Source organism: Helianthus annuus, chromosome 16 (genome assembly GCF_002127325.2).
Source record: "Helianthus annuus cultivar XRQ/B chromosome 16, HanXRQr2.0-SUNRISE, whole genome shotgun sequence".
Classification (NCBI taxonomy): Eukaryota; Viridiplantae; Streptophyta; class Magnoliopsida; order Asterales; family Asteraceae; genus Helianthus; species Helianthus annuus.
Genome location: NC_035448.2, coordinates 156,094,350 through 156,118,175, shown reverse-complemented (window position 1 = coordinate 156,118,175; position 23,826 = coordinate 156,094,350). Strand labels below are relative to the sequence as shown.

At 36.8% G+C, this 23,826-nt stretch overlaps 1 long non-coding RNA gene across 3 annotated transcripts; it reads left to right on the top strand.

Annotated features, from left to right (window-relative positions):
* The first annotated feature begins 837 nt into the window (after positions 1-837).
* LOC110903476 lies at positions 838-13,839 on the top strand. Of its 3 annotated transcripts, XR_004884440.1 has the most exons (10): positions 838-1,330; positions 1,590-1,644; positions 1,892-1,979; positions 2,057-2,353; positions 2,450-3,316; positions 3,425-3,471; positions 3,551-3,587; positions 13,468-13,525; positions 13,600-13,644; positions 13,802-13,839. It is a non-coding gene; the product is annotated as an uncharacterized LOC110903476 (long non-coding RNA). The 3 variants fall into 3 exon arrangements; XR_004884439.1 differs by having other exon boundaries at positions 13,600-13,833; XR_004884441.1 differs by lacking the exons at positions 13,468-13,525; positions 13,600-13,644; positions 13,802-13,839 and adding an exon at positions 4,371-4,469.
* Positions 13,840-23,826: the final 9,987 nt, after the last annotated feature.

Here is a 23,826-nt window from a genome sequence, read left to right as displayed (position 1 = left end):
TGCAAAACACATTTGTAAACATAGCTTTGTAACTGAACCTTTCATTCGTATTAATACAAGTGGTGTTAATCGGTGAATATTGTGTGTCTTGTTTGTGCTTGTTTCATCTCGGTTTGCACTCTAGCTTGGATTCCGCACTTGCTAGTGTGTTAACATAACAAGGTTAAGGTTTAACCTCATCCTCCGAGGGACCTACACTGAACTGTGAGTACCGTGCTAACTATGAGAAAACAACACCAGAAGTTCTTACCATGCTAAGGAAAATTAGAGACGAGATTCAAGGGGAAATTGATTTCAACAAAAAAACAAAAGACAATTGAGTCATTTTTCAAGAAACTTTCATAAATCATTCATGTAATATGCTATATATAAGGAATTATTAATTTATATTTTATATGGGGCCTAAGAAATTATCAAAAATGTATTATCTTATAATTTTAGCGAATTATTAATTTAGCACCCTATCCCCGAGTCGGGACCGGCAAAAAATATTATCTTAGAGAATTTATTAAATATTCGAGTATTAATTTATCGAGTTTCTACTGTATCTACTATAATAAAAGAAACTATTTATAGGACACATGTCACTCATTGGAGCCATCTATTTTTTAGCCTATTAAAATTAAATAATTGTTTCTGAAAATGTTATATTATGAGATATATACGAAGAGTTATCCATTTACTATATATAATCTATACTATTATAAAAAGGAGAAGTGATGGATAAGAATGTAATTTCACCAAATATACATGTTCTTAAGGAGCATGTACATAGGAGTTTAAGCAACACAATTGGAATTGAAGAGTCATTTTAAGACGCCTACAGAGTCATTCTCGGAATCATATTTTCCCAACAGTTCTCAAGAAACCCAAGCGTTTTGATTGTCCCCAATTCAAGCCAATCTAATTGATAATCATTGAAATTGATGGCACTATCATTCTCGGTAGCTAAATGTGATGGAAGATGTTCTTAAACAACACAATAATCAACAACTTGATTTGGATTCCCCGTAGAGCAGAGGAAGCTGGTATGTGCGAGCGGCGGCTAGGGTTTTGCCATATTTTAGGTGGAATGGGGTCAGAGCAGGATCTCCATCCCGATTGGGGTCAAACCGATCGAATTCTGGCTCTGCTATGCTAACTCTATTGGCTACATGCGATGTTATTGGATCGACAGGTATTATTTTATTGTGTTTTCTCGCAGAGTGCTTCAGGAGGAGGAGTGCTGGATTGACTTAACTCAAATACAAGGAAGATGAGCAAGAAGAACCCACTTGTATACTTGGACGTGTCTATAGATGGAGATCCTATTGAAAGAATGGTTTTTGAGGTGCTCTTTTTGTGCCATTACCAGCTTTTATTAATATTATTTGTTTTTTAGATGTTGCCGTGACCGGTTATTTATTTTTTAATGGGTTTTCAGGTGTTTCTTGTGCCCTGAATGACAATTTTTTTTGTTTCTTTTTTCAGTTTGCATGATGTATATATACTTCTGATCTGTCATTTACATAGTAATGCTATAAATGCCAACTTATTACTGTTAAGGCATTGCAATGGCTATAAACTTATTTTTCTCTATGGTTTTGCAGCTCTTCTCAGGTACTGTTCCTAAAACTGCTGAGAATTTTCGGGCACTTTGTACTGGTAAAATATTTACACCATGTCTTGGTACTCGTGTTTTGAAACTTTTGTGACATTTCTGATCTATTATCATTATATAATCTTGAACATATATGATTTGGTCAACTATATTTTTTTTAGTTCATTGATGAATATACAGTATAAAATTTGAAGGTCAGGTTTATAAGGCCTTTGTTATTATTAAGTTTGGCGGGTTTTGGGACTGTTTATTTCATCAACTTATAGTAATGCATGCTTAATTAAATTTCAGGAGAAAAGGGGAATGGTCAGAAAACTGGAAGACCCTGCACTACAAGGGATCCTTTTTCCATCACATAATTAAAGGATCTTTGGCTCAGGTGTGTTTTTTATCAGTTATATTAATATATTATACGGTTTTATTATTTTCTACTTAGTGAATAACAAACATGAATAGGCATATGTCTATTGGTGTTATGTCAAACGGCTTGCGAAGTAGACAGCAACCAAGACTTGGAATCCCAGAAAGAAGTGTCATTCGTAAGGCTGGAAGCATATATCTTCATAAACATGGAGAAGTTGACGGGTCAAAAGTACGCGTGCAGGTCGATATTGAAGAAAAAACTTGTGACGCAACCAACTCCTGGGGATTATGTAATGCTTGCTTATCACCATTGATGTGGGGATTAACAACCAAAAACTATTGCTTGATGAGTTTTATATTGGTCTCAAACACAAGAATGCCACTCGAAAGGTACATCAAGACTACTCGCACTAAATTAGGGTCCTAGAAGTTGTCCAGATTTAGTATTATCTTAATCATGCCTATTCTTTTCTATCATTTATGTAGGAATATTATGACTTACTTGAAGAGTTATGTCTGCAGTCAAGCAAAGCTATGGTCAAAAAGTGTTTGTGCAGTGTCTCTTAAAACTTAGATTTACCCAATAGCTCATAAATGTACCTATCAGCCAAATATAAAACCACTCAGTTGGCGTTCAGTGATGATATTTATATTGTTGATTGATGATTTTCTATTCAAACTCAACAACTTTCATGTAGTTAGATAACCTCAATTTTACTCTACAGAACTAGGCATTAGGCATGGTGTCGGGCCGGGCGGGTTTGAGATGCGGGTCAGAATGGGTAGTTCAAAACAGGTTGGTTCAGTAAGGGTTACTTTTGTTCGGATCGGGCTTGAGCGCTTAACCCAACGCTCGACTTGTGCGGTTCTGGGCTACGCTTGCACCGGGTTGCGACATTGGATTTGTTCAAAAGGTCTTATCTTCTTCCATCTCAATTTACTCATTGATATGCGCAGAAAGAAACACACAGTTTCCCCCGGTTTGAAAAATAATACCAACCCATGCTGACCCATTTGAAATATAACACCGACCCATTGTGACCCATTTCATTAGAAAGGGTTGTCTCCATCAACCCACACTGGCCCGTTTCAATTTATGCCACCTTCTAAATAGTTTTATTCAATAATATATATTTATTTTTGTAATGATATACTCTGTGGCCCCACCCGACCAGACCTGACTAACTTTAGTAAATTTTTGTGAAGATTGTACCAAAGTTTTGATTTCTTGGAAGCTTTTGATTAATAACCAAGATGCAATTTGAGTTTTGTATCGGTGAGTTCGTCACCTGGAAGTGGAGACACAACAGTCATCGAGGCAAGCGGCGTCCGAGGTGTCGAGCTAGACCTTAGGTCCGTACCAGTTTGCTTTTGAACAATTTTTCACATGCAAGATTGCCTTTTCTTAACTGTAATATCATGCGTTAATCCATTGTTATTGCTGCTGATAATATTCTGTAGGCAAGAGATCAAAGAGGCATTTGAGTTGTTTGATACTGATGGGTCTGGTATGTTGTTTATTCATTATTGTATACTGTTTTAGTTAAAGTTATTAAAGTTGAGTGCTTTAATCTGTTTAAAATGTAGGTACCATTGATGCCAAGGAGTTGAATGTTGCTATCAGGTATGAGTTTATTGTATGAATACAGTTACTACAGGTGGGGACATGGGTCGGGCGGGTTGCGTAATGGGTCAAAACGGGTCATTGTCGGATACGGGTCGAAGCCAGTTGGGTTGAGCCGAAACATTTTTTTGTTAGAAATCTTTACAGTTTTATAATCTATCTTCTTTGTTACAGGAGTAATATTATTTCAGTAACAATCTATTTTCGGCCGCTTTTGTTTTAACTCGGTTTTTTTTAATAGTAAAGGGTACTTCTAATGCATGCAACTTCATTATTGTTTTATCAGAAAAACTTAAATCATTACCGGTTAACTCAACGACCTAAGTTTTCTTTCACTTTGAGCAAAAAGAATGGATTTAACAAACTAGGACGCTCAAGTCTTGCAAATGAGGCTATTAAAATGGTATTTCTGGTACAGAAAGAACAAAAAAAAAAAGAGAAGTTATTGCGTTAATAACGCAAAATTACAACCACTTGACGATGAGATGAAGGTCAGCTCAAGTTTAAGTTATGAATGCTCGAGCTCGAGGTTGGCTGGTCGATAATTTTTCAAGTTCAACGTCGGCTCCACTTTGGCTTGTTTATTAATTATAACTTTATATTAGATTTTAATTAGTTTTTATATATAATCTTGTTGTTTTTTAATAACTTATATTATAATTAATAATTATAACTATTTAGTAAAAGTTATATAGATTGTGGGCTCAATTAGGTTCGTGGCCTAGATTGTGGTAGATAAGTGTCGGTCGGGCTTTACTAAACGAGCGTGTTTGTATTTTTTAGGATTCGAGTCGCGCTGTTTTAAGCTCGGCCTGGTTAAGCTTGTTTTCGAGCCGAGTTCGAGTAGGTCGGGTTGTTTGCACCACCTACTTAAAAACAACCTAAATGTAGGTCCCGTTTTTCTGGTGGATCGATAACGAAACCTATCCTTGTTTATCACAAACACGGTAACGGGTGTGGAATCCCCGTGACGGTGCAAACCAAACAAAGTGTAAAATAAGAACACGCGTCACCAAAAGATTCAATATCTATTGATTATGGATGAGCCCAACCACAAACATATACAAACAATGTTTTAACGGACTCTCACTAAGTCTCTTTGTGCTCATCTGTTTCACACAGAAACAATGAGGGGTATTTATACTAAACAGACACACAGATCAATGATGAAACGCAACGAAGCCACGACGAAACACTAAAGTCGACGAAACACTATCTGTTTCGTCGACATACATATTAAATCCACTTCCTGTTTCGTCGATTGTAATTTGGGCCAAATTCAAGGAAGTTACGGCCCAAATGCAAGCCCACACAACATTTACATAACAAACTGATTGGCCCAGCACATGTTTCGTTCAACAATTTTCACAAATTCAATGACCATGACATCATCATGACATCACAATGATGATGTCATTGTGATGTGTCACCGGGACTTGGTTTGCGGCGCTCCGTGCTTCGCGTGTCGAACTCTGGGGCGCACGATGGAGGAATGTCGTGACGTCGGGCTTGAGCCAGACCTAACCGTGTCGAAACCAAGTCGAACCGAGCCGAGTCAAACCGAGCCGAGTCGCGTCCACCCAAAGTGTATCAACAAACTCCCCCTTGGACGCTACTCGAGATGGTTCGTCTTCTGTGATTGTTCGTCTTCTGTGTCTTTCATGTCGGAGGATCTTCAAAGTCTTCACGCGTCGTAAGAAGAAAGTGTATCAACAAACTCCCCTTTTCATTTAGGAAGTATGTTAACAAACTCGCCCTTAGAATGAACTCTCCATTGAGTTATGCTCGTGAATCTTTTGATCGTTAATTCTTCAGATCCTTGTGGTATTGATGAAGGGTCATCGGCAACTCGATCATCTTTATCCTTTGAGTGCCTTCATGTCGTGTCTTCATTCCGAAGCTTGTTATCGAACATGTTCTCCTCGCCTTTAGCATCTGCACATGCAAGAAATCTAAACGCATAATGAGAACAACCGCTTGGAATATAGTTTCCATAAACAAACGACACATGTGAGATCAAATCTCAATCAAACACCGATCGACAACAGTTTGAAAGTTTAAAAATTGATCAATTTTAATCCTTTAACTTTCAAAACTTGTTAACTTCGAACATTTATGAAGATGCAATTGTTTTCCGGCTTAAAATCGGGATTTTGGGTTAGGATAGACTCGAGTTCCAACATCGGTCAATCAAAAATAAACTAGAAGCAAAATCCTTTTGAATTTTATAAAGTTTATTTTAAAACACACCTAAAATCTTTTTGGAATTTTCATTTTTCAAAAGTAAAGACGGAAAACAATAAGTAAATATATACAAAGATGCTGCAACTGAAAGTAGTAAATAAATATTTACAGACATTCTTTTTGCGAGTTTCGAGGGTAAGAGAATCATATCAGTGTACGGTCATGCCAAAACGCTCTTTTTGTTCAATTAGTTAACATTTAGATAAGCATCCTATAGCGATCATCGGTATTGTTGTCCACTTAAGCTCAACTTATCAGATGTAATCATGGCGAGGGGATACTTTAAGGTATGATTTATACTTACAGACCGGTGTTCATCCACACACGACACATTCCCGTATCAAGGTATGCACGAGAATTCATCTTACCGGTGAGTATACCGATTATCATCTGTTTTACCGTATAAAAGAATGTAAGAAACTCACTTATTTTGATTGAAAACAAGCCCTATGTGATAGAATCACTTATTGATGAGGAACTTGATTTTCGATGCATGAGGGCACAAGAGCAAGTCCGTGAACAGGTCAGTACTTTCGTACAATAGAGAGACGAACTTGACTCCCGCATAAATGTGATATATTATCATTTATTTTGTGGACATGTGATTGTTGATCACTTATTGAGGTCGTATGCAGTATGTACACGTATGTATAGTATCATGGAAGATCTAGACTTACGTCCCCGTTATTTTTCGGTAAAAGATACAACCATGATACCCAGATGATAAGACAGCATAAAGACCGAATATCTCAAAACCTTGGCAATCTCTCAAACGAAATTTCGGTACTAAGACCACATGCCAATGTGTGGTTCCCACCTGGTCTTCAGTCGATTTAGGATTTATATCACCCTGCACACTTTAAAATGACTGTGAGCCTACCGATACATCTTATATAGAGCTTCTTATCGTTTTTCATTTTAGGTTTAAAGAGGTTTGGACAGACCACTGATGTGCTATCATATTCTCTTTTTCTCGCCAGGAAACTCATTTTTGATTTTCTATTGTTTCTGTGTTTTGAAATTTTTCGATGTTTTTGGATTTTTTAAATTTTGGATTTACTCCCCCTAAAATCAACAAACTAAGATAAAATTTAAAAGACACAAAGATATTTACAAAAACGATTTCCCGATGTCGGTTAACTCATGTTTTACCTTAATGCCGTTTACCAAAATTAATTTTAATCAGAAATGATTTATCGAATTTTGGAAAAATGAGTTGGCACGTCGGTAAGCGGTGCGGACCAAGACAACATTGACGCGTTTCATAATGAAACAATCACGTGTGAGGTGATATTTGAGATCAACGTGTCAGGCTAAAGAGTGATGTACGAGATGATAATAATTCATAAAGCAGCTTAAAAATCGACAAGTATAAGAGAGATTAGAAATTTAAAAACCGTATCTTGCAACTGCTTCGTGCATTGCAAGGAATCTAAGCACTCTCCCAAACTGGACATCCACCTGGTGCGGATTTCAAAGCCGATTTTTGTAGCTACTGAGAAATCTCTTCACAGCAACAAGATCATAAACCTTTGGGTCCGGCTGGTCTTCCAATTGCACCAGCGAAGGTCTTTGTCTTTCTCTTTTAGAAGTAGTGTGCGGTTGTTCAATCCACGCCAAGGCATCCACACACCCGGTTGGTTTGTTCAACAAACACATTTTCTTCAATCACACCGCGAAGAAATGTACACTGCACGTTAATCTTGTTGATTGTGAACTTCAGACGTGCTGCAGGTGCGTACATTTTGATTTGAATCTATCCCGGGGACCCGATTAAAGCCTTGAACAATCAAACTTTGAAATGATTTTCATTTTGTCGAAGCTTTCAATTTCTTTTAACAGACAACTCTGTTTCCCCTTTCTTTTTCTCTCCATCAAAGGCAACAATTTCTTCTGTCGCCTATCTTGTGCAAGGACGCTCCACTATCAACAATCTTACGACTATCGAAAGTTCCTCCTGGAACATCCTACACACTCACTCAGAGATTAGTTGGAGAGGGGGACCCAAGCCTTCATAGACTTGGGTTGCCCCTGAGAATCAAGAAATGTAATTTCAATTTCTTGAAGGTTTTCAAACACAGCACCTCCCCTTGAACTTTCACCCGATTTAGGTCTCCAAGCTTGTTTCCGTTTACCAGATTGTGTATTATGTACAATTTCTGGTTTTAATGGTTGTGACAAACTAGGTTTCCTTTTAACCGTTTTGACTTCAGATCTTAAAGCTTTTTCAACAGCTTTGATGTTATGACGTCTTTGTTTCGTTTCTTGTTCCTTAACAGTTCTTTTATCATGTTTTGGAGAAACAGGACGACGTTGTGAGTGACCTTGTTCAGAAGGGGTTCTTTCAACAAAATTTCATTTGGGCGAGTTTGTGCAGTCTTTAATGATGTGCCCAAACTTCCCACATTTAAAACACTTTCTCCTTTCAACAAACTTAGGAGAATTTGATCGACTAGCAGATGTCGAACCTGTAGAACCTGAGGTACTTGCTCTTTCATCACACCCGTTTGTGTGTTGGGTGTAATTGTTATCGCTATTACGTTTCAAAATCTTGACTTGTTGTACAAAATCAGTGTTTGATTTGTTTTCAAAAGTCTCAATTTTATCCGTACCATTTGATGCTACAAATTTAACACCTTTTGCTTTCTTCTTGTAACGAGCTCCTTTTGATTCAACCTTAGCCTTTGGCTTTGAAGCTCGTTGTTGTTGTTTACCCTTAAAAGCAATTGGTTGTTGCTTTGTCGGTGATTTCTGTTTTCCAAATTGTTTTCTGATTTCAGCTTTTGGAATTGGATCACATTGAGTTACAGTAACTCCCGGAATTGTCTTTCCCAAAAACTGGTTTGTAGTATCTTCTAACACTTTGTCAATCAAAGATTGACTGACGTTTTTGATTGGAAAATCTTTGTCTGAATAAATTTTACTATCACCGACCAAAGTATACAACAAGTTATTGCTCTTAACAGCAGACACACATTCCTTGTCATCTTTGACATCCTTGACAAGATTTATCACTTGCTTGGCAACAGGTTGCACGGCAGGAGTAGGAGGATCACAAAGAATATGATTCTCAATTGGAATTTCTACTCCTTTCGTCTCATCAAGTGATTCATCCTGGTCACTCACATCTGAAGAATCATAGTCCTCAATAGTTGGAGGACTTTGATTTGAAGCACATGACGACTTTTCTTTGTTATCAGATGAGCCCTCCGATGAACTGTCCGGTTTGAACCCTAGGCCAGTAGTAACTTCCTCATAATCAAGAGGCACACTGGGTTCATACCGAGGCATATCCTCTTCATCGGGCATTTTGGTATAGTTGTGTCTCAAAGGAGGTGGACACGCCTTATACCCTACGCCTTTCACGTTCCCTTTCAGTTGTTGAACGTCAATTATGTGATCGAGCACAAATTGGGAGTTAGAATAACTCTCCAATTTTTGCTTGATTGCATCATGCTCGCATTTGGCAATGGCTAATTCCTTTTTGGTTTCCTCAATGATGTTAATGTAATCATTAATACTAACTTGTTTATGATAAACAACTTTTTTCACTTCGGAACCACATTTCTTTAATGTTTCAATTACAGATTTAAATTCCTTTTCGTTTCTAACCAGAGCCATATTTGCCTCTTTGCACTTTGACAGTTCAATAACCAAACTCTGATTGTGACTATGAACCGCTTCATATTCACATTTCAATTCAGCACATTTAAGTTTCATATCAGCACAATAACTACATATGCTAGAAGTTTCAGATTTTACCTGACTCGTAGAGGCTGAGACATTTGCCATAAAGGCAGTTTGAGAAGAGAAAGATCCATCTTCAGTGAGAATCTTCTCCATTTCTTCTGATGTAGCATCAGCTTTCTTGATCAAGTCAGATTTCTTGTTAGCATCATTCGGCAAATTATCAGCTTCAGAATCAGTTCTTTCATTCAAATTCGATTCGTCATCCGAACTGCCACTGTATCCCGAACTATCATCTTTCCTGAAGATTCACCATCATTGACATTCTTGACAATTTCAGCATAAAACACAGTTCCTGTTTGATCACCGTTTCCCAACTGTATGGGCGGACCACAATCGACACTTGGATCAAATTGAGGTTGTGTTGTGGAAACTTGGGCTTGTGGTGTGGGTATTGATTGTGAAAGATAGGCACTTTGATCGAACAGTGATTGAGTAGTGGTAACTTGAGGTGGAGGTATGGACTGTGAAAGATAAGCACTTTGATCCCACTGTGGTTGGGCTTGATTGAACTGTGGAAACGGAGAAGAGCTTGTATTGGATACAAACGCCGTTTGAAGCTTCGGTTGCTTGCTGAACGGAACTAGAGCTAGCTGAAGGACCAAAACCAGGCAAATACATTTCTGGGTTTTGAGTAGGTGCAATCCTTTTAGCTTTCCGAATTTCCTCTTCGTTTTTGTGCTCCAACTTCTGAATGAATTCATAGATATTAACATTAACAGCATCTAAAACGCCCGTATGCTTTAAAAGCTCAATGAATGGGCTCCACTTTGGAGGTAGAGCATCAGCAAACCGTGCTACCATTTCCTGTTGAGATGCAAGAACACCAAAATAATACATTTCACACATCAAATGATAATAACGAGTAGTTATATCATTTAGGGTTTCATTCTCTAAGAAATGAAATGATTCGAATTTCTTCTTCAACAGATCATGGCGTGTCTTTCTAGTAGCTGCATATCCTTCTCCTCTCGCTACCAAAAGATTCTGTATGTTTTGATTTTGATTCGACAACAAAGCCCATTGACTTGCACTTATGGATGGTTGAGGAATCATATTTCTTGCCCACGCGGCTGCGGAAGTTTGATCTTGACCTGGTTGTGGATCCGTACTCCAATCCCAAGGGCTAGTACAACTCATGATTGATGTATGTATGTGAAAAACCGATCACACTCTTGAAAACAGACTGTTATCATACTTTTGGAAGTCCTCTGTTTAAAATTGATAAGTTTCTCGACGAAACACTGATGTTAATGAACGACGAAACTCAAAAGAAATTAATGATTCGACGAAATTGATTTATATGACGAATCTGAATGAATTGCGACGAAACTAATATATATATGACGAAACAGAATGATTTGCGACGAAACAGAATGATTTGCGACGAAACAGAATGATTTGCGACGAAACTGATATATATATATATATATGAAGAAACAGAATGATTTGCGACGAAACTGATATATATATGACGAAACTGATTTTGCGACGAAACTGATTTCAGAACTTTATGCGACGAAACAGATTTTGCGACGAAACTGATTTAAGAATTTTATGCGACGAAACAGATTTTGCGACGAAACTGTTTGATATAACTATTGCGACGAAACAGAATGATGTAAGTATTGCGACGAAATAGAATTATGTTGGAGTGTGCGACGAAACAGAATGGAATTTATATGTGTGAACTCTTTTTGACCAAACTGATGTGATCTTATCTTTTGGCTAGTTTTTTTTTTTTTTTTTTAACAAAACCTTATCCCTCTGACAAAAGGCCACAAATTTCAAACCTAGTTTTGGTTGACTTTAGTGCACAAACAAATGAAATGATATTTTGAAAATCAAATCTTATCACTTATGGAAATTCGTGAACCAAAATGTCAGACACACCTTACCAAGACACATGTGTTTACCAACCATACACCATGCCTTGTACCCTAAATTCAAACAATGATATTATATTTTAACAACAATAATTCATGCACAACTTTATAGATCAAAATCAAATAATTTATGAAGAACGATAAGAACTCTTTGAAGATCCAAAAGAACAGTGATGAACTCGATGGGTTTTCGTCACCGGAAAAATTATCAAATACGATTTTGCTTAAAACTTCAATAAAAAACCAAATGCTAACATGTAGACATGCAAAATAATAAGGTTTTCACTAAAACTTATAGCAAAAACAACAAGATAAACACTGATTTTAGTGACTTTTCCAGAAAATATATAAATTTTTAAAGCACAAAATATGAAAATTCACCAAAAACCACTTGATAAAAATCCAAACTTGTTTGGTTTTAAACAAGGATTAGAGCCAAAGCTCTGACACCAATTGTAGGTCCCGTTTTTCCGGTGGATCGATAACGAAAACCTATCCTTGTTTATCACAAACACGGTAACGGGTGTGGAATCCCCGTGACGGTGCAAACCAAACAAAGTGTAAAATAAGAACACGCGTAACCAAAAGATTCAATATCTATTGATTATGGATGAGTACAACCACAAACATATACAAACAATGTTTTAACGGACTCTCACTAAGTCTCTTTGTGCTCATCTGTTTCACACAGTAACAATGAGGGGTATTTATACTTAACAGACACACAGATCAATGACGAAACGCAACGAAGCCACGACGAAACACTAAAGTCGACGAAACACTATCGGTTTCGTCGACATACATATTAAATCCACTTCCTGTTTCGTCGATTGTAATTTGGCCCAAATTCAAGGAAGTTATGGCCCAAATGCAAGCCCACACAACATTTACATAACAAACTGATTGGCCCAGCACATGTTTCGTTCAACAATTTTCACAAATTCAATGACCATGACATCACAATGATGATGTCATTGTGATGTGTCACCGGGACTTGGTTTGCGGCGCTCCGTGCTTCGCGTGTCGAACTCTGGGGCACACGACGGAGGAATGTCGTGACGTCGGACTTGAGCCGGACCTAACCGTGTCGAAACCAAGTTGAACCGAGCCAAGTCGAACCGAGCTGAGTCGCGTCCACACTGTAAGTGCAGTTCCTGCCGGGTAACTGTCGCTTATCAGTTCTGATCAACCAAAGCAGAAGTCCGAGTTAAAGTCAACCATAACGAAGAATTCAAGACCACATGAAGACCTGCATTGATCAAGGGGGAGTTGTTAATGCACTTTGGGTGAAAAGTGTATGGCTTCCAATGTTAGGGTCTTTATTGTACAAGTGCCCAAAGTTAGTCCCAAGAAGTTCCTAGGGACAATTTGTCCCTAAGAAGTTCCTAGGGACAACTTGTCCAAGGTTTGGAAGGGTTTTTGTTTAGTCAGAGTTTTATGTAAAGTTGGTCCCAAGAAGTTCCTAGGGAGAACTTTTGTCCCTAAGAAGTTCCTAGGGAGAACTTTTGTCTGAGTTTTGGTGTAGAATTGGTTTGTCCGAGGTTTAGTCCCTAGCCTATATATATGTGTGTATTGTGTAGATTAGGGCAACGATTTAGAGAAAGCTGGGTGCAACTCTTGTAGCTGGGTGCACCTCTCCCACTCTTCTGTGTGAATTCTAGAGAGAGAGAGACTATGTGTTAGTGAGAGAAAGCTAGGGTTTAGATCTTTGTGATCTAAACCAGCTTGTAGATGATGTATACTCCTTTGGTTTGTGTAATCTGTGATGACTGATTCATAATAAAGAGTTCATCTTCTACATCTTTCTATCATGTTCTTCATATTTTGTTCTTCATGTCTTGAATCAAGTGCAATGTTTGATGTTCGTCATCGATCCGGTGCTTTCACACACACAAAGTGTATCAACACTAAATGAGTCCAAAAAAGCCGTAAATATATTCATGTTCACAAATAATCATAAAAAATAAGGTGGGTTAAGGGTGTACACTTCTACATGGTTACAGCGAAGAGTTCAGGAAGACGTTCAAGAAAGACAATTGAAATGTGAAAGTTGTTTCAGCTGTAAAGGTTACATAACTGCTGGTGGTTTTTTTGGGTGGTTTTACATGTTATGTGTAATATTTTTGCGCGTATAGGTCGGGAAACCTGCTGGAGAGAAGTGGAAATATTTGAGTGCAGATGTACGCAAAATATGGTTTTCGATCTTTCATAGTTTCATATATATGGCATACTTTTTAACTTCAGTCATTCAATCAAGTAGTTATGTAGTAATCCTATCAATCAATAAATATGTTTTTATCACCCAGTTTGTTCGAAAGTATTGGCTATTGATCACAGGGACATGCTGGGACAGTTAGCATTTCTTCGCTGCAGACAGACCCAATGGTTGGTGCAGCTGAATTAAGGATTATAAACAGGTCAGCCTGGTATACAGAACCATTTTTTGATTTATATTCCCGTCTGTATTGTCGACTCCGCTGCAACGCGTGGGCTCCCCACTAGTTACTAAAAATACTGATAATGATAATAAAAAGAGTCATGTTAGATTATATTATTATTATTTAAGATGTATATATATATATATATATATATATATATATATATATATATGTATATATATTATTATATATATCAAGTACCATCGATAGTTTGCGTCAGGTCTCTTTTTGACTTTTGCCTTTCCACCACTAAAGTTTGATTTATTTGATTTTTCATTTACCTTAAAGACATATATTTAAATAATAATTTCTATGTTATATTTCGTTAATTTGAAAGAACGTGAGGAACCGAGTTGGTGCAATCCAAATAATTTAGTATCATAGTACTGCTATTGCTGATTTGTTTTTTATGGTTTTTGATATAGCAACTTTATTTTTGGGAGTTTTTCTTTCGATTGTTACACTGAGTGTCAACAGTGTATTGATACCATAAAGCCACTTAATTTTTTTTTCATCTATTAGTGAAAGAGTTTCTTGCTTCCCCTCAACTTTCAATCATTTTCACCCTCCCCTTTCTAAAATTTTTATATATTATCTCCTTCATCCTCTTGACTTTCTAATATGTGTCGGTATAAGTTCGATTGCAATCATCTATGCTTTACGTCGTGTGAATCAGTTGGTGTTATAAATTTGTGTTCGTCAAGCCACTGCAACGCAGCCGAATCAAACCACTACAACCCATGTATACATTATGTATATATATTATTTAGAAAATATACTATTAATATTAATTTATTATTTTTATAATATATTTCCTTAGATATAGTAATTCGTTACATGATAGTTTTATTATATCGTAGAGAGATTTTATTTTAATATTTAGGTTTATACTTTTACATCCAAATTTAGGCAAAATATTCAAATTGTCTATGACTCTTTATAATCAGTAATATGTTTTAAATATATTTAACTTTTTATAATCAGTAATATGTTTTATACTTAAAGATGTAATTTTAAGGAGAGAAAAATTATTATTATTTAATAGGAGATAAAATGCACGAAATCAAAATCTAAAATTAATCAGAACTCAACTCGTGTATTACACGAGCTTTTATAAAGATATAACTTGTTTATTATTTACTATATAAAATTACATTTATTCAAACCGTGTAATACACGTAGTTTTTTAAAGATATAACTTTTTTTTTATTATTTACTATACAAAATTACATTTATCCAACCCGTGTAATACATGAAGTATTTAAAAATATAATTCTTTTATTATTTGATATATAAATTCAAACCGTGTAATAGACGTGTTTTTTTAAAGATGTAACTTTTTTTATAATTTTCTATACAAAATTACATTTATCCGACTCGTGTAATACATGAGGTTTTTTAAAAATATAACTTTTTTATTCAACCCGTACAATACACGTGGTTTTTTAAATATATAAATAATTTATTATTTAGTATTTTTTTTCATTATTTAGTGTATAAAATTACATTTATTCAACGTGTACAACAATACACGGGGTTTTTAAAAATATAACTTTTTATTTTTTAGTATATAAAATTTTATGTATTCAATTCATGTAATAAACAAAGTTTTTAAAGATATATATTATTTTATTATTTAGTATATAAATTAACATTTATTCAGCCCATGTAATACACACGGGGTTCTAATCTAGTTATAATAATATAAAATTAAAGAAAATAAAATACTCATATATTTGTTGTTTGATTTACTTAAAAGAATATTAACGTAAAAAAGTTATAACTGTTTAAAATCCTTGTGAGAAATTAGTTTAAGAACCTACATTATGTCTTAAAAGTTGTAATTATTTAAAGTCTTACGTAAAATTACCATTTTTATTCTCCTTATATGTATTATAACACAAGTACGTGAGAGTGAGGGAAGAAACCATGTCTAAGCAAATCTTAAGGCTAAACGGTGTATAGGCATTTATGCCTAGTGGAGATGGACATGATCGTGTGGTTCCACTGGTGGCACGATAATACTCCAGTAGTCCGTCAGTAGTCCAAATTTGTCGTTAAAAAATTATGATCAAATGACCATAGTAACGTAGCCTAATGAATGTGTAGGTCCCTAGAGGAGGATCTAGTAACCTTATCCTTGTTACAGAATACACCCGCAAGTGCGGAATCCGAACGGGTATGCAACCAAGACAAGAACACGAGATACAAGAACAAGATTCAATGTTAAAACTCACTTGTATTATATTCATAAGAGTTACAACACAAAGATTTACAAGAAAACTCTCAAACTCTCTGAATACACCCACTCTAGGTTCTCTCTGTGTGTTCTCCCAGATCTGTTTGCTACTGCTGCCTTTATATACTAAACTTATCTACAGCTCAAGAATAACCTACTGGGCCTGTTATGAAAGCCTACGAAGAACATGAGTTCTTCGTGAGGGGTTCTGCGACCAATCTTGTGCATGTGGTTCTTCGGCTGGATGGTCTTTCGTGGGAGTCAACATCAAACAACAAACACCTTCACGAAGTATGTTTTTCATGTAGACCATGGGTTCTTCGTGAGAGGGTAGACACCAACATGAATCTTGGTGGATAATGTGTTTATCAGCAGGTTCTTCGTTGAAGTGAGGTTATTCGTGGATGATGGTTCTTCGTAGTGAACATACTCAGCAAACCATCATAACAAAGTATCCCAGTTCTTCGTAGGAAGCTGCATGCAGACACATACTTGCAGATTTGTTGCAAACAACAGTTTAACAGAACACTATCATAAAACAGTCTGCTCATATGTAACTGTTTTACACTAAACATAGTTTAATCACCATACCGGGTCAAGATAGGGGGATATCTTGACCACGGTCTTCACTTCGTAACGAAATCAAACCGAACCGAGTCGCGTCCACATAATATGTATCAACAAACTCCCCCTTGGTCGCTGCTCATGATGGTTCATTTTTCACATTGTCGTCGGATCTTTCAGAGTCTTCACGTGTCACGGACATGGAGTACATCAGCAAACTCCCCCCTGGACATTGCTCGTGAGATGTTGATCTTCAAATCTTCAGATCCTTGCGGTGTTGATGAGTGGTCAGCGACAACTCGATCATCTTGATCCTTTGATTGTATCCATGTCGTGTCTGTATTCCAAAGCTTATCTTCTAACATGTTCTCTTCGCCATTAACTGGTTTTGATGTCGCATCTGCACATACAAGAAAGCTAAATGCATAATGAGAACAACCGCTTTCAATATAGTTAACATAAACAAACGACACACATGTGACCAACTCTCCATCAACTACCAACTACCGACCGACAACAGTTTGAAAGTTGTAAAATTTGAACAATTTTAGTTTTAAACTTTCAAAACTCGTTAACTTTTAAAGTTTATGAAGATGCAATTGTTTTAGGTTTCAATAAGGATTTTAGGTAGAATAGACTCAAGTTCCAACATCTGGTAATCAAAAATAAAATAGAAATAAAACCTTTTTGGCTTTTATAAAGTTTATATTAAAACACACCTAAAATCTTTTTGGTATTTTTGAATATTTGAAATGTAAAGACTCTTTTTGATATTTTTGAATATTTCAAATGTAAAGACTGAAAGCAGTAAATAAATATATACGGAGATGCAGAAACGGAAAGCAGTAAATAAATATTTACAGACATTCTTTTTGCGAGTTTGGAGGGTAAGAGAATCATATCAGTGTACGGTCACGCCAAAACGCTCTTGTTGTTCAATTAGTTAATATTTAGATAAGCATCCTATAACGATTATCGGTATTATTGTCCACTTAAGCTCAACTTATCAGATGTACTCTCGGTTAGGGGATACGTTAAGGTATGATTTATACTTACCGACTGGTGTTCATCCACACACGACACATTCCCGTATCAAGGTATGCACGAGAGTTCATCTTACTGGTGAGTATACCATTTATCATCTGTTTTCAACATATATGATGTGAGATACTCACTTATTTTTGGATGAATACAACCCCTATGTGATAAAATCACTTATTAATGAGGAACTTGATATTCGATGCATGCAGGGCACAATAGCAAGTCGGTGAACAGGTTAGTACCATCGTACCGACAAAGAGACGAACTTGACTCCCGCATAAAAGCTGTGATATATTATCACTTATTGATTGAGACATGTGATTGTTTATCACTTATTATTGAGGTCGTATGCATCATGTATTATATACATGTTTGAATGATATTTACACGTATGTATGGTATCATTTGCGTTCCCGTTGTTTTCGGTAAAAGAAACAACCATGATACCCAGATGATAAACATCATAAAGACCACGTATCTCAGAACCTCGGCAATCTATCAAATGAAATTTCGGTACCAAGACCATATGCCAATAAGCGGTTCCCACACGATCTTCAGTCGATTTAGGTTTATATCACCCTGCACACTTTAAAATGATTGTGAGCCTACCGATACATCTTATATAGAGCTGCTTATCGTTTTTCATTTTAAGTTGTAGGTCCGGCTAGGGGAGGATCTAGTCGCCTAATCCTTGTGTACAAACACACCCGGTTGTGCGGAATCCAACCGGAGATGCAAACCGAGATAGAACACGCAATGATAATATGGACACGAGATTTCAACGATTAACACCACTGTATTAATACTATGAAAAGTCAGTTACAAATCAACGTTTACAAATGTGCTCAGTAAACTCTCTCTCGTGTGTGTGTTCTGTGGAAATCTATTCAGACTTCTCTTAAGTTATGTCTGTTGTCTGTGTTTATATAGTAAAGTGGTCCACGAAATCAAGACCCACGAAAACACATGGACGAAATCAAGAATATGGACGAAATCAGGTGATTTCGTCCTATTTGGTTTTCATCCATAAGTGTTTTCACCACTTATGGATTTCGTCCTATTTGGTTTTCATCACATGTGATTTCGTCACATGTGTTGGGCCTGGACATGGGCTTCATCAATGATGGGCCAAGCAACCAAACAGACAACATACAAACTTAATCTAAACACAAACTAATCATGTATACTGCACACACGCAGTTACATGTTCATCAAACGATACAAAGTAAATCGCATACCGAGTCAAGACAGGAGGTTGTCTTGACTACGGCCTTCACTTCGTAGCCGAGTCGAACCGAGCCGAGCTGTATCCACACGATATGTATCAACAAACTCCCCCTTGGATGCTGCTCGCGAGGTTCGTAATCTCGTTCTCCATCTCTTGATGGTGCATTCATTCTCGGAAAGGATCTTTAAAGTCTTCACGCGTCGTAAGTAGAAGTGTATCAACAAACTCCCTTTTCATTTAAGAAGTGTGTTAACAAACTCCCCCTTAAAATAAACTCTCCATTGAGTTATGCTCGTGAATCTTTCGACTTGTCAATTCTTCAGATCCTTGTGGTGTTGATGAAGGTCAGCGGCAACTCGATCATCTTCATCACTTGAGTGCCTTCATGTCGTGTCTTCATTCCGAAGCTTGTCATCGACCATGTTCTCCTTGCCTTTAGAAACTGCACATGGAAGAAATCTAAACGCGTAATGAGAACAACTGCTTGGAATATAGTTAGCATAAACAAATGACACACGTATGACCATGTTCAAACAACTACCGTCCGACAGCTTGAAAGTTTAACAAATTTGTCAATTTTAATTTCTGACTTTCAAAACTTGCAAATTTCGACCGTTTATGAAGATTAAGTCAATGCGGTTTTCAACAGATTTCTGGCAACGAAGACTTGAGTTCCAACATCGGTTAATCAAAACTAAAGCAGAAATAAAATCTTTTTGACTTTTAAAAAGTTTATATTAAAACACACCTAAAATCTTTTTGGTATTTTGAATATTTCAAACTTAAAGACTGAAAGCAGTAAATAAATATATACAAAGATGCAGAAACTGAAAGCATTAAATAAATATTTACAGACATTCTTTTTGCGAGTTTCGAGGGTAAGAGAATCATATCAGTGTACGGTCATGCCAAAACGCTCTTGTTGTTCAATTCGTTAACAGTTGATAAACATCCCATAACGATTATCGGTATTGTTATCCACATAAGCTCAACTTATCATATGTAATCATGGCGAGGGGATACGTTAAGGTATGATTTATACCTATCGATCGGTGTTCATCCACATCACGACACATTCCGGTATCAAGGTATGCACGAGAGTTCATCTTACTGGTGAGTATACCATTTATCATCTGTTTGACCGTATATGATGTGAGATTCTCACTTATTTTGATTGAAAACAAGCCCTATGTGATATAATCACTTATTGATGAGGAACTTGATTTTTAGATGCATGAAGGGCACAGGAGCAAGTCCGTGAACAGGTCAGTACTTTCGTACAGCAGAGAGATGAACTTGACTCCTGGATAAATGTAATATATTATCACTTATTTTGAGGGACATGTGATTGTTGATCACTTATTGAGGTCGTATGCAATATGTACACGTATGTATAGTATCATGGAAGATCTAGACTTGCGTCCCCGTTATATTTCGGTAAAAGATATAACCATGATACCCAGATGATAAGCAGCATAAAAACCGAATATCTCAGAACCTCGGCAATCTATCAAACGAAATTTCGGTACTAAGACCATATGCCAATGAATGGTTCCCACCTGGTCTTCAGTCGATTTAAGATTTATATCACCCTGCACACTTTAAAATGATTCTGAGCCTACCGATACATCTTATATAGAGCTGCTTATCGTTTTGCATTTTAAGGTTTAAAGAGGTTTGGATAGACCACTGATGTACTATCATTTTCTCTTTTGCTCGCCAGGAAACTCATTTTTGCTTTTCTATTGTTTTTGTGTTTTTGAAATTTTTCGATGTTTTTGGATTTTCAAATTTTTGGATTTACTCCCCCTAAAATCAACAAACTAATATAAATTTAAAACACAAAGGTATTTACAAAAATGATTTTCCGATGTTGGTTAACTAGTGTTTTACCTCAATGCCGTTTACCAAAATTAATTTTAATCAGAAATGATTCTATTGAATTTTGGAAAAATCAGTTGGCATGTCGGTAAGCGGTGCGGACCATGCCAACATTGACAAGTTTCATAGAGAAACAAACACGTGTGAGGTGATATTCGAGATCAACGTGTCAGGCCAAAGAGTGCTGTACGCGATGATAATAATTCATAAAGAAGCTTAAATATCGACAAGCATAGGAGAGATTAGAAATTCAAAACCGTATCCTGCAACTGCTTGGTGCATTGCAAGGAATCTGAGCACTCTCCCAAACTAGATATCCACCCGTTGTGGACTTCAAGGCCGATTTTTGTAGCTACTGAGAAATCTCTTCACAGCAACACGATCAAAAACCTTTGGATCCGGCTGGTCTTCCACATTGCACCAGCGAAGGTCTTTGTCTTCCTTTTGAGAAGTAGTGTGCGGTTGTTCAATCCATGCCAAGACATTCGCACATCCGGTGTGGTTTGTTCAACAAACACATTTTCTTCAATCACACCGCGAAGAAATGTACACTACATGTCCATTTTGTTGATTTTGAACTTTAGACGTTCTGCAGGTGCGTACATTTCATTGGAATCTTTTCTGAGGACCCGATCAAAAACCATAACAACCAAATTTTGGCACATTCTTCATCTGGTCGAATTTTGTAACTTCATTCAAACACATTCTTTCATCAGACATTTTTGTCTTCTTTTCTTTTTCCTTTCCTCTCTCTCCATCAATGGCAACAACATTCTCCTAGTTTGTAACAATATTTCGGAGCCTTATGTCGCCAATCTTGTGCATGGACGCTCCACTATCAACAATCCTAAGACTATCAATAATTCCTCCTGGAACATCCTGCACACTCATTTAGAGATTAGTTGGAGAGGGGGACCCAAGCCTTCACGGACTTGGGTCGTCCGTCATCATCGAGAATTGTAACATCCATTTCCCGATGATTCGGAATTGATGTAGCTCCCCATGAAACAGTTACCGGTTTTGGTATCCAAATTTGTTTCTGTTTTTCATGTTTAACATCCGATTTAACAGATTTTGTTTGGATAACCTCTGGTTTTAAAACCTTTTCAACTTCTTTTCTTTGTTTCTCTTTCTGTTTCTTTTCTCGCTGTTTAACAAGACGAGGGTCCTGTTTTGGTGAAACAGATCTTTTATGGTAATTGTTACCATGGGGGGCATCAACTTTTGACTTTCCCTTGGTGAGATATGGACAATTCTTAATGATGTGGCCATACTCACAGCATTCAAAGCATGATCTCCGCTCAACAAACCTTGGAGTATCATAACTGTAATAGCTGGATGATGAACGTCGTGATCTTGAGGTACTTGGTCCTACATCACAATCGTTTGTTTGTTGTGTATAGTTGTTTTGACTGTTTCTTTTCAAAATTTTACTTTGTTTAACAGAATCCTTGTTGGATTTGTTTTCGAAAGTATCAATTTTATCAGTCCCTCTTGATTTCACGAAGTTTATCTTCCGGACCTTTTTCTGGTTTTCGCCCTGTTTGCCTTTTCCATTCTCTTGGGCGGCATGATTTTGTTCACAGGGATCATCAACCTTTGCTTTCAACTTATGAAGATATGGACAGTTTCGAATTATATGTCCAATTGTACCACATTCAAAACATGATCTTCGTTCCCGAAGTATCATGTGATCGTCTTGCCGATGATGAACTTTGTGATCCCGAGGTACTAGGTTTTGAACAGTCTGGTTCATTTCTTTTCAACACTGTTGCTTGTTTAACAAAATCTAAGTTAGATTTGTTCTCAAAAGTTTCGATTTTGTCCGTTCCCTTAGATTTCACAAAGTTCACATTCTTGTTTTTCTTTTGGGTCTGTTTCTTCTGACCCTGAGTCGGTGATTTTCCTTTAGGTTTGGTATGATTTGGCTGCCTTGTCTCTGTTGGTAATTTCTGATTGCCATATTGTTTTCGAATTTCGGCCTTTGGAATAGGATGACACTATGTAACTGTAACATGTGGTCTTGTCTTTCCCAAAAACTTACTTGTCGAATTTTCAAAGACTTTACTTATTAAAGATTGATTAACATTCTTAATAGGAAAATCTTTGTCAGCGTAGATTTTATCATCACCAACAAGAGTGTACAGCAAGTTCACACCCTCCGACTCTTGTGCAGACGAGGACTCGATTGCAACAGTCTTAGCGGGTTTTGAAGGAGGATCACATAGAATGTAATTCTCGAGAGGTATGTCCCCATTTTTGACTACCGCATCAGACTTTGCTGGGACAGCATCATCAGATTCATCATCAGAAGAATCAGCATCCACAGTAGTAATGACTGGAGGATCCTGATTCAGTTCAGCAGAAGACACACATGTATCTGCTGATACATCTGAATCGGATGATACATCTTTCTTATATCCGAGTCCTGTTGCAAACTCCTTTACATCTAGAGGAACAGATGGTTCAAAGAACACTCTATGCATGTGGTGGACATAATTGTGTCTCACTGGTGGTGGACATTTCTTGTAGCCTATGCATGTGACATCCCGTTTTTCTTTCTGAACGTCAATGATGTGATCCAACACATAGATAGAGCTCAAATAACTGTCTAGCTTAAGCTGGATCGCTTCACTTTCAGTTTTGACACAAGCCATCTCCTTTTGCATTATCTCAAGGCGAGATATATACAAATTAATGTCAGTTTGTTTTCTGGAAACCATTTTAGTTAATTCGGTTTTATCTTTCCTCAAGTTCTCAATTACCGACTTAAACTCTTTTTCATGGTTCTCATAAAACATGTTGGCTTCAGTGCATTTTGAAAGATCCACGGTCAACTTCTGATTGTGGATGAATGTCACATCATATTTCTCTTGCAAAGCCTCGTGTTTGCTATGCAATTCACACCACTGATCCTTCAAAGAAACATGTTTGTCTTGCAAGTCAAACAAACTAGCTTGTAAAGCATCAT